Source organism: Ptychodera flava, chromosome 6, assembly GCF_041260155.1.
Source record: "Ptychodera flava strain L36383 chromosome 6, AS_Pfla_20210202, whole genome shotgun sequence".
In the NCBI taxonomy this organism is placed as follows: Eukaryota; Metazoa; Hemichordata; class Enteropneusta; family Ptychoderidae; genus Ptychodera; species Ptychodera flava.
Genome location: NC_091933.1, coordinates 8,201,097 through 8,215,133, shown reverse-complemented (window position 1 = coordinate 8,215,133; position 14,037 = coordinate 8,201,097). Strand labels below are relative to the sequence as shown.

The 14,037-nt window shown below is 39.7% G+C and overlaps 1 protein-coding gene across 1 annotated transcript in view; it reads right to left on the bottom strand.

The window, feature by feature from the left end:
• LOC139134724 (uncharacterized) overlaps window positions 1–4,675 on the bottom strand; it is a 34,639-nt gene extending 29,964 nt beyond the window's left edge. The window contains exon 1 of the mRNA XM_070701696.1: window positions 4,617–4,675. The gene's annotated coding sequence lies outside the window, so the exon portion shown is untranslated. The remainder of the gene's footprint in view (window positions 1–4,616) is intronic.
• Window positions 4,676–14,037: the final 9,362 nt, after the last annotated feature.

Below are 14,037 nucleotides of genomic sequence, written 5' to 3'. Positions count from 1 at the left end.
CAATTCATTAGATGCCAAGTGAGGATGCAGAGAGATGGAGACCGTGTTCTCTCTTGCCTGTTCAAATATGATACTATGGTTGAATTGTCTGACCTTACAAGAACCAATCTCCCTAAGATATGAGGGACGAAGGCCTTAAAACTTTCCCATACTGCCTGAAGCTCGAGAAAGTTTATGTGCTCTTGTCTCTGGGCTACTGACCAGACTCCTGAAATGGTCAAATCTCCCATATGAGCCCCCAACCTTGCATTGAAGCATCCGTGGTTATTGTAACCTCTGGGGGCTCCAGGGACAGTGAAACTCCCTTGAAAAAAGTGACTCTGTTGGTCCACCAATGAAGATGCTGTATTAACAGGGCGTCTACCCTTATAGGATGACTGAGAGGATTCTGATGTGGTCTCCATTGAGACAGAAGGAAAAATTGCACTGGCCTCATGTTCAACCTTGCCAAAGGTATGAGCTGAACGCAAGATGCCATAAGACCTAGGAGGCGAAGAAAATGCCGCGCCGTCTGAAAACTGCCGGGCAAGAGATGACTTACCATTTCGCAAATAGCTTGAAAACGCTCTGGCATTGGAGTAGCAATCCCTTCCTCCAAATCTATTTTCGACCCTATATAATTAATGATCTGTCTGGGGCAAAGTTCTGACTTCTTTTCGTTTGGTAGCCAGCCTAGACTGACAGCTGTCCTTAAAATACGTGCTGTATCCTGCTGCAATAAACTGATCTGCGTCTGCCTGGCTAGCCAATCATCCAGATACATGTGGACATAAATTTGTTGCTTTCGAAGAAAGGCACCCAAAACTGCTGTGACCTTGGTAAACACACGGGGTGCTGACGACAGACCGAAAGTAAGTGACCGAAACTGAAACACCTTGCCCTGCACTGCGAACCTGAGAAAATGTCTGCAGTCTGGGTGAATAAGGATATGTTGATAAGCGTCTGTTGGATCGATTGAAACTGCATTATCCCCTTTTGACAGATCTGATAAAACTGAACGTAGAGTTTCCATCTTGAAGTGTTTCTTTTTGAGAAAATGGTTTAACGGGCGGAGATTTAAAATTGGTCTCCAACCCCCTGATCTCTTTGGAGTTAGAAACATTGAGCTGTAAAAACCTTTTGATCTGTCTGTGACAGGCTCGATAGCCCTCTTTGAGATTAATGATTCTATGTCCTGAAGGATAGCATTTCTCTTTCCTAAATCCGACGGAAGAGGAAAATTTATAACCTTGCTTGTAAGAGGGGGAACTTGAAGAAATTCCAAGCGATAACCTTCTGAAACTACCCCTAAAACCCACGGGTCGTTGGTTATCTTGGCCCAGTGCTGACTGAAAAGAGATAAAATCTTCCCCCTACTGGCACCTCCGGAAAAGGAATTTGAATATTTAACTGTGCTAGATTTACACACTGAGCCCCTGGCAAACCGTCATTGTTTAAAAGAATGGTCTCTGGGCTTATCCGGAAAGGGCGGCACTGGTGATCTAAAGCTCTTCTTATCCCTTTTACCCTTAAAGTAATTACTAGGTATAGCATAAACAGACCTCTTTACAGAAAGTCTGTTAAGTTTAGCGGAAGGCTGCGACTTGGGCTGAAAAGAAGCAGGTCGCTTAACTCCCTGACGTGGTCTAGAAAGGGAGACTATTTCCCTAACATCTCTAGCTGCTTCAGCTTCCTGGTGGAAAATGTCTGAGACTTCTCCATGGAAGAGTTTATCACCCCGAATAGGAAGCTTAGTCAAACGATTTCGAGTTGATCTTGTAGGAAAATCCATCTGATCAAGGAATAATTCTCTTCTGGCAGAAACTGACAAAGCAATGGCACGCAAGAGTTGATCTGCTGAAGAAGTTAGAGAAAACTGCAAAAATTCCAAACCCTTAGACAATTGGTCATCAGGAATATTAGAACCTGGCGAAACTGCCGTATGTACAAAAGCGGTAGCCAACAATGAATGTGAAATGCATCTCAGTAAAACTCTAAGAGCTTTATCTACCATAAGATGTCCAAGATCAGCCTCGTGGGTAAAACTTCTCAAATCCTTAGCTGAAAAATGTTTCTTATCAGCTGCCAATTTAGTGTGGACAAAACTTTCTACACTAGGCGCTCTGGCAAACTCCTCAAATTTTTTTTCCAGGAACCTAAGATTCTTGTCTACCGACTTTGTGTACTTTGACACTCTGGGCAAACTCTTCTTAATAGCTGTTTATCTTTGTGCAATCAGTCCCTCAATGGGCAAACGAGGAGCACCTGTAACTGTACTATCTCCACCAAGTATAAAAGACTGACGTTGACCATGATTGCTATCATCTTCGGTACAGCCAAGCACATTGCCAATAATGCTAATAATGTCATGCCATTTCCCAGACAAAGCTTCTGACATGTCAGCATCAGCAGTAGAAATTTCTGAATGAGTATCAGAATGAGCAATGTCACTTCGCACATAATCCTGTGACCTAGACATAGAATGACTGTCTCCATCTGCGCTCTCATCAAGATCACTCGGAGCGAACAAAGAAACAGAATCAGGATCTCTATACTTGTAAGACGGCTGTGGAACAACTCCCGACACAGCTGCCGTCTCCTCATTACTTATCACCTCTGTAGGGTCCACATGTAAATCCCTATTCAGACTGTGCTTCTGGTGTTGTGGCTCCACATGATTGCCCTCTGTTACATCAGCACTTTGAGATTGAGCAAGAAAACCAGCCAACAAAGAAGAAACCTTCTCCGAAAATTGCTCAAATCTAGTGTCCAGAATACCCTCAATCTCGTCCTTGGAAACATAGGACTCGTCAAAGGGCAAATAGACAGCTGCACTACTAGCCGACTTCCTGGACTTGTCCTTCTGAGACTTACCTTTTGAAGTTTGTTTACCTTGCAGCAACTCAGGATTAGTAAAAAATGCGCCATGGTTCATCCGACCAATCCTTGCAAATATCACAAGGCTTAGCCTTTGAACACTTGCGACATGCAAGACACTTGTCATGGCTGTCATCAGCAGGAATAATCTTCCTACATCTAGCTGCAGCGCAAACCTTAGAACCGTCACTCGCAGTAACATCGCATAGGTCCATGATACAAGCAGAAACCGGTAAACCTATGGTACACAAAAACCAGCGCGATAAATACCATAAAGTACAATACACAATGTACGAGAAACTGGCTCGCACAGCTGCAGACTGACCACGTCACTGCATTCAAAAACGTGGAAAGCAAACAATAGCAACACACATTTGCTACATAAACTCAAAGCAGTACTTCAAACGGCCTGAAAAACTACCGTCAAACTGACTGCTAAAAAAGAGAAATAAACAGGAAATAATAGATGATACCGTAACTCACGCTCCCAGGAAGGAACAATAGAGCAAAACCAGACGTCAAAAACCATATACTGGAAGGCTGAAAAACGGTGTGTTTACACACACCGAGGCAAATGAGAACTGTTTGAATATGGAATCTCATGGCGGTTTCCGCCTGGGATGAGATCACGTGTATTTAAATTTTTGCCTCGTTCTGGAAGGCAGCAAATGAGATAACCCAAAAGTAATAGTGACAGGTAAGTAGGAGAATGAAGCAGTATGATAGTATTGTTGTTCAAGTCTTGTGCTATAGGGCAGAAAGGTATTCCCCTGGTGTTGAAACAGTACATTTTCATTTTTGTAGATATTTATTAGGTTTTGTAGCAATATAAGCAATGAAGTTGTCTTAAGTAAATTTGGTAGATTTCCACTTATATATGTACATATAAGAAAAAAGGTTTTTAATTATTGGTCAAGACTTTTGGAAATGGATCATTCTCAGTACCCAAAAACTTGTTACGAAATGTTAAGAAAACAAGATGATGCAGGCAAAAAAATTGGGTAACAAACCTTAAATAGCTCCTTATGAGATATGGTTTTGCCTATGTATGGTTAGAGCAGCAAGTAGGTAATTCAGAGGTATATTTATTTCCACAAAGTCAACAAATCTCCTACATTAATATTTTTACTCTACATTTAAGTTTCAACTTGAACCAGAAAGATACTTAACATGTATTCAACCAAATAAGTTTAAAATTACACTTTCAAAATTTCGGAGCTCGAATCACAGTCTCAAAATTAATCAGGTGGACATATTAATAAAGATATTAAAAATAAGTATTGTTCCTTTTTGTGAAAAAACAGAGTGAACCAGTCGTTGAAGATGGAATTCACTTTTTACTATTTTCTAAAATTTAAACATCAATTCGTAGGAATTTATTGCCTTCCTATCTGTATGAATATCCAACTCGCATGATAAAGTGACGTTATTATTTTCTACAAATATCCTTGCTGTATTGACAACATTGTCAATGTTCATTCAACGATTGATTTTTTCGTCATTTGTTCACATACATATATCTGCCTTACTTAAATGTATCTCTTGTAGGTGGATCGGCGGTAGCCCTTTAAATAATAAAATAACTATTAAAAAGCGTTTGATACGACCAGCCAAAACATCTTACTTGCTGAACTGAAATCCTCAGATTCGCATATTTACAGAGAAGGACAATATATTATTAACCGTAGACATTGTTCTTAAAACTGTTCCTGAATAAAACATACGGTTCGGACTCTGTCGTACAATCAGGAGTAACTTACCGTTTGCTCCTGGTGGATTCCGTCTTGCGATACAGCAATTCACGATCGGAGATCACAACGCTGACTCTGGCTAACATCGAGGAAAACCTCCCTTTTTGTAAATTGCGGAACTATGACGTTTATCGTTTTGATTGGATCCCTGAGTGAGTAGGCGAGGAGTATAGGATGACAAAATCTTTCAAATCAACAATACCTTGTATTCTGCTGGGCTAAAAAACCCCGCATTTTTGTAGTATACCTCTGAGAATTATGACAGTCGGGAACACGTTTATGTATGTATGTATGTATGTATGTATGTATGTATGTATGTATGTATGTATGTATGTATGTATGTATGTATGTATGTATGTATGTATGTATGTATGTATGTATGTATGTATGTATGTATGTATGTATGTATGTATGTATGTATGTATGTATGTATGTATGTATGTATGTATGTATGTATGTATGTATGTATGTATGTATGTATGTATGTATGTATGTACGTATGTATGAATGTATGTATGTATGTATGTATGTATGTATGTATGTATGTATGCGTTTACCCTCCGCTCATATCGCGAACAGGACGTATGTATGTATGTATGTATGTATGTATGTATGTATGTATGTATGTATGTATGTATGTATGTATGTATGTATGTATGTATGTATGTGTGTGTGTGTGTGTGTGTGTATGTATGTATGTATGTATGTATGTATGTATGTATGTATGTATGTATGTATGTGGGGAAGGAAGGAGGGAGGAAGGATGGGAGGGTGGGAGGGAAGAAGGAAGGAAGGAAGGAAGGAGGTAGGTAGGTAGGTAGCGCGTATGCAAGCATGTACATATGTATACATGTAAGTAAGGATCATGATTTTGCTGTATCATGGTCAATTGTTGCCAGAACATCGGATTACTCGATCATAAGCAACCGATATAATCTCTGTTTGTTAGAAACGTTTTAGTGCAATGCTTGGAGGTTAACGAGAAATAGGGCCACTTTTTTGTCGAGGCTCTCACAATTTCAAGGCTTTTTCGCATAAAGCTATGTACGACTGTGAGCGTCAAATGAATGCTAGAGAACAAATAACGGACATTCATCGCTTGTATAAAAAAACACCTTAACCCTTCACGGCATTTATGTGGTCCATTCAATTTGAGGTTAACATTGCGAGCAATCGTCTGCTTCGAGCTTGCAATCAGCTGTTTTCTAGAACAATCGTGCTCGAATAGCCTAGCTCGTACTTATAATTTGATCATTTCAAAAAAGCATCCACAACCGCAATCTTGATCTAATAAGAGACATTGTTCTAATGAGAGATCACTGTAAGCAACTGAGTGACAAAATTCACGACACGTGATATGGTGAGTATGGCATGGATCGTTGAATTGTTGAACTGATTTTGCGTTTTAGCTTCAACGGTTACAAATACATTAGTCGGGATATCCATATAAGTAGGATTGTGAAAACCACGTTTGTATTGCGTAAGAGAACTCAAGAAATTTGAGTCGGTCAAAGTGTTTTAATTCATTTTTATAGAGTGACAATTGAGAGCGTTTAAACTTGTTCAATATCTGTTCGGTATGGTAGCGCAACACAGCGGGAGAAAGAAAGCATTGACATATTAGGTGAGATCCCCGCCAAAATTAATTGGATATAAGTTGCCATGCATTGAATCTTTATATTCCGTGCGACTGTTGCGTAAAGCGCACAAAATCATCGCTGATGGTTCCCACTCGGCCCATCATACTTTCCAGAATTTTTTCAACAACCTGTGGAAGCGACTTGAAAAGTTAATATTTAAGTTTAAATTTCTGAGGAATTACAATAACATTTAGTAATGCAAGTAAAAGTCTGTCGCCATCCCCATAACAATAGTAACAATGTTCTGAAAACTGTTTGACCTTCGATTTATACAATTCATACCTTGTTCAACACATGTGTTGTTATGTACAAATCATAATTCAAAGTCCTTTCCTATTCGCCTGTCACTTATAAATGAACAACTCGTATAGAGAACCACGCTGATTTCAAATCATTGCCCTGCACGATATAGCATACTCAAGGATAACAACTACCATCGTCGTTGTATTCATTTATTTATTTATTTTGATTGATTGATTTATTCATTTATTTATTCATTTGTTCATTCATTCATTCATTCATCTATTCTGATGACCAACAGGAATAAATTTCCAATTACAGGAGCCGCAAAACATAACATCATACGATTACTAACAAACATAAAATTTACGAAAATAAATACAATGAACATACAAATCGTAAAAAAAATGATACAATATACTTGTTTTAAAGAAGCCTAAACCTGTCGAAAATGTCAATACTCGAGGTTAATTTGAATATATTGTTATAAGTGCTTAAAGCATGTGACATAAAAGAGTGTTTGGACTCCGTCTTGCGATACAGCAAGTCACGATCGGAGATCACAACGCTGACTCTGGCTGACATCGAGGAAAGCGTCCCACTTTGTAAATTGCGGAAGTATGACGTTTATCGTTTTGATTGGATCCCTAGTGAATAGACCAGGTGTATGGCATGACAAAAGTCTTTCCAATAAACACTATCTTGTATTTTGTTGGGCTAAAATAAAAATTTGTTTTGTAGTATACCTCAGAGAATTACGTCAGTCGGGAAAACGTGTAGGTAGGTAGTGAGGGAGGAAGGGAGGATGGCAACGTGTGAGGGAAGGAAGGAAGGAAGTAGGTGGGTAGGCAGGCAGGTAGATTGGCAGGTAGGAAGGTAGGCACGTATGCACGCACGTACGTAATCCCTATGTGTACAAGTAACTTAGTGTGGATCAGAACTTTGCTGTATCATGGTCAATTATTGCCAGAACATCGAATTACTCGCTTAAGCAACAAGTTCTTGGAGGTTAACGAGAAATAAGGCCACTTTTGGGGTCTCAGGCTGGTAAAGGACCGAGACGTGGGCAGAGTTTTTAACAATTCCAAGGCTTTTTCGCACCAGGTTGTGTACGACTGTGAGCGTCAAGTGTACGCAAGAGAATAAATAGCGGTCATTAACCCTTCACGGCATTTATGTGGTCCGTTCAACATAAGGTTCACCTTGCGAGCAATTGTCCGCTTCGAGCTTGCAATCAGCTGTTTTCCAGAACAATCGTGCTCGAACAGCCTAGCTTGTAATATAATTTGATCATTTCAAAAAGCATCCACAACCGCAATCTTGATGTAATAAAAGACATTGTAAGCAACTGAGTGACAAACTCACGAAACGTGATATGGTGAGTATGGGGTGGCTCGTTGAATTGTTGAACTGGTAAGGTTTTGTTTACGTTTTAGCTTCAACGATTTCAAATACCTTAAGTTAGAATATCCGTATAAGTAAGATCGTGAAACTAACGTTTGTATTGCATAGGAGAACACAAGAAATTTGGAGTCGGTCAAAGTGTTTCAATTTATTTGTATAAAGCGATCATTGAAAGCGTTTAACTTTTTACAATTTATGTTTGGTATGGTAGCCCAACAGAACGGGAGAAAGAAAGGACTCACAGAATAGTTCCGATCGCTATCAAATCGCCATTTATTGAATCGGTAATATCCTTACTTACATGTATTATCGTTTAAGATCCTATTTGCGATTAATTCTGTTCCTTGCCATGGTTAAATTGTAATGTGTTCTTCCCAAGTTTGCAGTCTGGTCATTCTAGCCATTCTCTTGAAATCACCCCTCAGGATAATTTTCAATTCGTTTCAGTAATTACGAACGTCGACTTATAGTTTTACAATGGCAGAAAACATGTTGCATCTCAAAATCACCACATTTGCCTGTATTTGCTTGCATCACTACTTGACATAATATATATTTCCCTATATCTGTGTAATAAACAATTGATAATTGTCCATATCAAGCAAATAAACAACTGATTGCAGCACAGCTGGGGCTCGGAAAAATAATTTATTTCAGACAAAATGCTACATGCGTCTTAATCTTTGGAAAGACATGGAATCATGAAAACATGAAAGCATGGAATCATGAAAACAGAGCATTGAAATTATCACGGCATTAAGCTTTCCTACCAAAATTATAAGTCAATTATGACTACTACATTCATAGAAGATGTTTTATACTGGCCTCATCGATCGTTTATTTCAGGCAACCTTGCGCCCCCTTAAAATACTGCAAACGTGAAATGTGTAACCTGTGAAAAAAACAAATTGACTGGTATTTCCAGTCGTTTACTCCTTCAGGGAAGACAAGCCTCACATTGAATCGTTTGTTATTCAGCATTGACCACGGATCAAAATGCTGCCCTAGTTTTAGATCCTTCATTAACTGCCCTTGTTTACGCACTGTTCATGAACTTCCCCTTTGTACGTCATTCATCCTTCACTAATTGGCCTTGCTTTTAAACACATTCATATTTTTCACCTCGTCTTTGATTATTCATTAACTAGCCTAGTTGTACACATTCGCTAATTGCCCTGGTCTGTACAGAATTGTTTTGCGTAGAAGAGTACACACAAGCACAAGTAAGCAGCTTTTGAGTTGAATAGTATTGCCGCGTGAGTTCATCAAGTTCCATTTCTGCTCTTCTATTTGCACTAGTTATGAAAGGTCTTGCGTGTAGAGTGAGACAGGCATATTTCTGGCATTTCTGTTTTGAATAACAACTTTGCAAAAATCTGATTACCAGCTGATTATACAACTTACAGTTTGTAGAGGATGAAGATTCGATTAAGATAGTAATAAATGTTATGAAGGATATTTACGAGTGCAGCAGGTTAAAAAATGACGGTAAAAAGTCAAAAGCAATGTGGGTAGGGAAAGCAGAAACTGCTACTAATGATAAGGGGGTGATATTGAATATACAAACGGGTCAGTGAAACCCGCGGGGTTTAATTTGGGTGTGATGCAGACAATGTAGAAAACTAAACAGGTCAAATAAATTTTTTTAAAAAGCTAGGAATATTCTAAACCACAAGTAATGCAAGTGATATTCCAGTACTTAATCGGGCCCTTCAGCCTTGAATATAAAGTAGCTGTAACGCTTTATGATTTTGATCTGTATGTAAATCGCAAATGCTTGTTCTACTCCTCAAAGCATGTAAAATACCTGCTATTTAGCTTTGTTTTACGTGTAGAATACACTGTTATTGTTAACACTTGCATTGAAGTCCAGACCAGAATTTACCTATCAACAATACCGATGCAATTTACTGTACAGGCCGGGTTAATGGGCTGAATACTTTACATCCGTGTATGCTGAGTGGAGTAGAACAAGAAACTGTCGTCGACATTAAAACAAAATCAGCCAGAAAAAAATCATCAAAAATTACAACTACTTAGTACTCTGTAAAGTTACTTCCGATCGAAACAACGGGCGTCTAGATAAGAAGGATAATTTGGGTTTTGAACACAAACTATTTTCAAACTTATTTTGCTGCCAAAATCGGTCGGCGATAATGCGGCTTTCGAAAACGAAATGAAAATTAGATTTGCTTTACGAGACACGTTGCTCCGAAAATTTTCTCTTCTTCCGTTCACACCTTCTCCAGTTACACTCTTTAAAACGAGGAACGACGTAGGAAAATGTAAACGACCTGCAATTCGGCAAAATGCCTAATTGAGAATAAACCGATTTTGAACTGAGTTCGGTCGTGTTTTCCGGACTCAACGAAAGTGAACAATAATTAGATGAATAAAACACTTAGTAATATTGCATAGATAATGGTTTAATCTCACATTTCATATGGTGTGAAACCATCGTGACCGGTCGAAACAAAGCTAAAAAAGAGTGGATTTTGGAAATAGAGCGAAAGTCGAAAGTTTGAATAAAGTTAACGTATGCATTTGAATCTGTAATCCGGAAAAAAATTGCAGACGGACGCAGGTACTGACGGGACGGACGGACGGACGCAATGATTGACATATGATTAAAACCATTAAAGTCCCAAAAGCGATAAGTTTAGCATTAATTTTTCCGTGGTAAAATATTCTTTCTCCAATATGTTATAAATCACCCTCATTAAAGGGACATTATTTGTATCTTTTGACTTTTTTTTTCATTTTTTCGATGACTGAAATCCCTGGTCAAATCAATAGGAGACCTAAATTGTGACTATGGACGGCTTCAAGGATATGTAAAACCACCTACGGCAAGGTTCAATGTTGGTAAGGGCGTCCGCGCGATTTGAACCAACCGCCATTATTGAACCCAAGCACATGACCAATATTACTACGCATACGTCAACCATCAAAGTACAGCTGGAATGTGAACGGCCTGTGACCTACACACCAACTTCAGCACAATGGATATCGAGAAGCACACGCGCATAAACAAATGCACGTCTCACAATCTACTGTCAAATAGTGAAACTAAGCAGGGCATTTGCTTGTAAGTTTGATTTTAGTATCGATGACACGGACTGTGAAACAAATAAAACCATAGACGCAATTGGGTCAATGGTAAAACTAAAATGATGTCAGATTGCTGTGGTGATAGTGAAACAGGTGCAGAGTAATGCATTTTCTGTGCATTTGATCGTTGGCAAATGTTCGTCAACTTTCAAGATTTTTAGGGCATTTTCTTGCCATTACGTTGATTCGTTTTACAAACATGACATGATCACTTGTTGAACTTGGAAACATCGCACTCGGACTGAACAGTGCATAGTGTAGCATCGGTGACATCGTGACACCGCACCGGGCGAGTGCTGTCATGGATGTACTGCTCGCGAGTGGAGTCACCTCTCGACACACAAGATCTGTTTGAATGTTGTTATTCTCTGTGCATTGTGTAATTATTTGTATCAGTTGAATCGCATTTCGAACCAAAAGTGAGTACATCGCAATGACAGTTGCCAAGACCCTATACGTCGCTTACGGCCTCCGTGTCTCCGACCCACTCCCAAAAGTGGGCTTTGCGTAAGTATTGAAGCTCAGCTGAGCACATCGTGTACCTAAGCCGTGCGTACAGGTCTGTGTGTTCCCGGCGTTATACGGCCTCCACGCCGTATAACGCCGGGAACACACAGACCTGTACGCAGGGCTAACCGTACCCAGAAGAGGTGGGTGCCGTGCTCAAAAACGAAACTCAATGCAAGCTTGGGATTAAAAATGGGTTGTTTTTGGTGGAGAAACTGCACGCCGCAACCGAGGTGCTGCCAGCGATTTTGCACAGCCCTGCCACGCAGACGGTGACATATGATGTACGTGTCAGTTGTCAAAGTACATTCATTTGCTTCAATTTCGCGATCACCTCGACAATAACATGACTGTCTACTGAAGTTTATCCCTTCATTTTACTATGTTTTCACATTTCTATGCCCACAGGCTTTGGGCAAGTCTATATATACATATGGAGGAACAAACGGGACGAAAAAAATCCACCACTATAGGCCTTGTCATCGACTTCTTGCAGCTTGTAGGCATTTGAAATGCCCATTATAAAATGTGCTCTCTAGCAGCAAAGAATAGTGTATCTAAGAGCAGGATTGGCCGTCAAGATCTCCATGAAAACTGACCGTCAAAATGTAACTGAGCAAACGGCATCAGTATAGGGAATCCCGAAATTGCAATACTGCGCTTTCGACTTTCACTTCGCGTGGTTTATTTTTTTTAAACGCGGATGCTTACAGCGGCCCAGATAGCTGTTAGCAGTGTGGTCTGATCGCAGGTACTAGGTCACCTTGCCAACTCTGAGGTTAAAAGTAGCCCACCATTAACCCCTGACCCAAGGTTTTTCTATACAGTGTACGCAAACGGGATGGAAGTTGTCTATGGTCGACCGTTTTTTAGACATCTTTCAGTAAGTCGAACAACATTATCAACTGCTCGTTTGCAACAATATAAGGTCAAAAGATACAAATAATGTCCCTTTAAACCATACCACCTGCATTTACTCATGTAACCAAGAACACTTGGCCGTCTAATTAGCGTTCATTAGCGGCCGTGGCCGGAAGTTGATGTTGACCATATGGGTAAACCATAGGCCCGTTGATGTTTTGTCTTGACTTGATTTGACTGTACTCTTATTTTTAAAGTATTTTGTCACTCAGTTTGTTTCTATTGAGTCAAAGTCCACCGTGCTGCCACAGACGCTTATATACAGCTGCAGTAGCTCACTGCTGATGCTGGACAGTAGCTTTCACAGTAAAAACAAACAAGCCAGTGTCATGCAGATTCTCCCTCTTTCCAAACTTACCCTTATGAAAATTCGATCAAAAACTAACGTCATATTCAAATAATAGAAATCGTGTTGACGTTTTCCATGTTGGGCTACGCTCTGCGGGAGATCATAGAAAAACGATCATGAATACGCATGATAAAATGCTTTGAGGTCAACTCACTCCATAGTGGAAGGTAAAAATGTAACTTTGATGATAGTAAATCCGCGATTGTCCGTCACTTTGCATGGATGATAATCTTGAAAGCAGTCTCTCAATATCATCTCTTTAGGATAGTTCCTTTGTATTTCACACAAAATGCCCATTAAACGATGCAGCACCCAGATGTCGCCTATGGGAGGAGAATAAATAGCCACTCAGTCAATGGCGGGAAAATGTTGTACGTTGAACTTCAAACAGTCACCCAAGACGCCACTGTTGTCGAAAGATCTGCCTCCGGGCCGAGAATGCGTTCTACAAAAAACAGTATCAACCACGATTTGGTAAAATTTTATTAACTTACAAATCTGCACCTTGATATCACTTTCTTACCCGTTGTTTGTAGCATGATATAGTTGAGTTGCAGGGCCAGCAAAAAATCACACTTAGTGGCCCGACTGTACACAAAGCTATATCATATATCACACTACTTGTTTGTCTATTCTAAAAATTCCGCCTGTAATGCCAAAATCTTGCGATGTTGCAATGGAAACTGGCTTTAAATGTGAAAAAAATCAGAAATAATTGGTATAAACAATTCACCAATATTGAGTGCAGAATGGTTACAAGAGAACAGTGAAGTGATAATTATTTACTTTATTCTATCAAAAATTGATACTGAAATGCAACACACCGAGGCGAAAGTAATTCGACAGTGCCAGATAGGCAATCACATGCAGTCTAAAATAATCTTCACAAATTCTAATTCTAAGTTATAGTGCATCATTAAATATCACCCAATACCAACACTGCAGTGTATGTAGTGTGTGACCCAAAATTCAAAGACGGTATACCACTCGGTTTTGACCAGTTCACTTCATGTATGCACTATCACTGATGAATATATGTTGCGAACCCTTCAAAATCTCGTTGTATATCGTCACTGGGTGCGCTTTATTGCTTAACTTTACTGTCACTGGCTCAAGACCATGCCTTTTCAGCGGCATTGACAGCGCCAGTGTTGACACGGCCAACCCGTTTGTGAACAATACGCTTTGCGAACATCACACGGACACAAACTACAACTGCAAGGGTCGAAGGTGTTCTCAAAGCTGCTATATGCCGGAT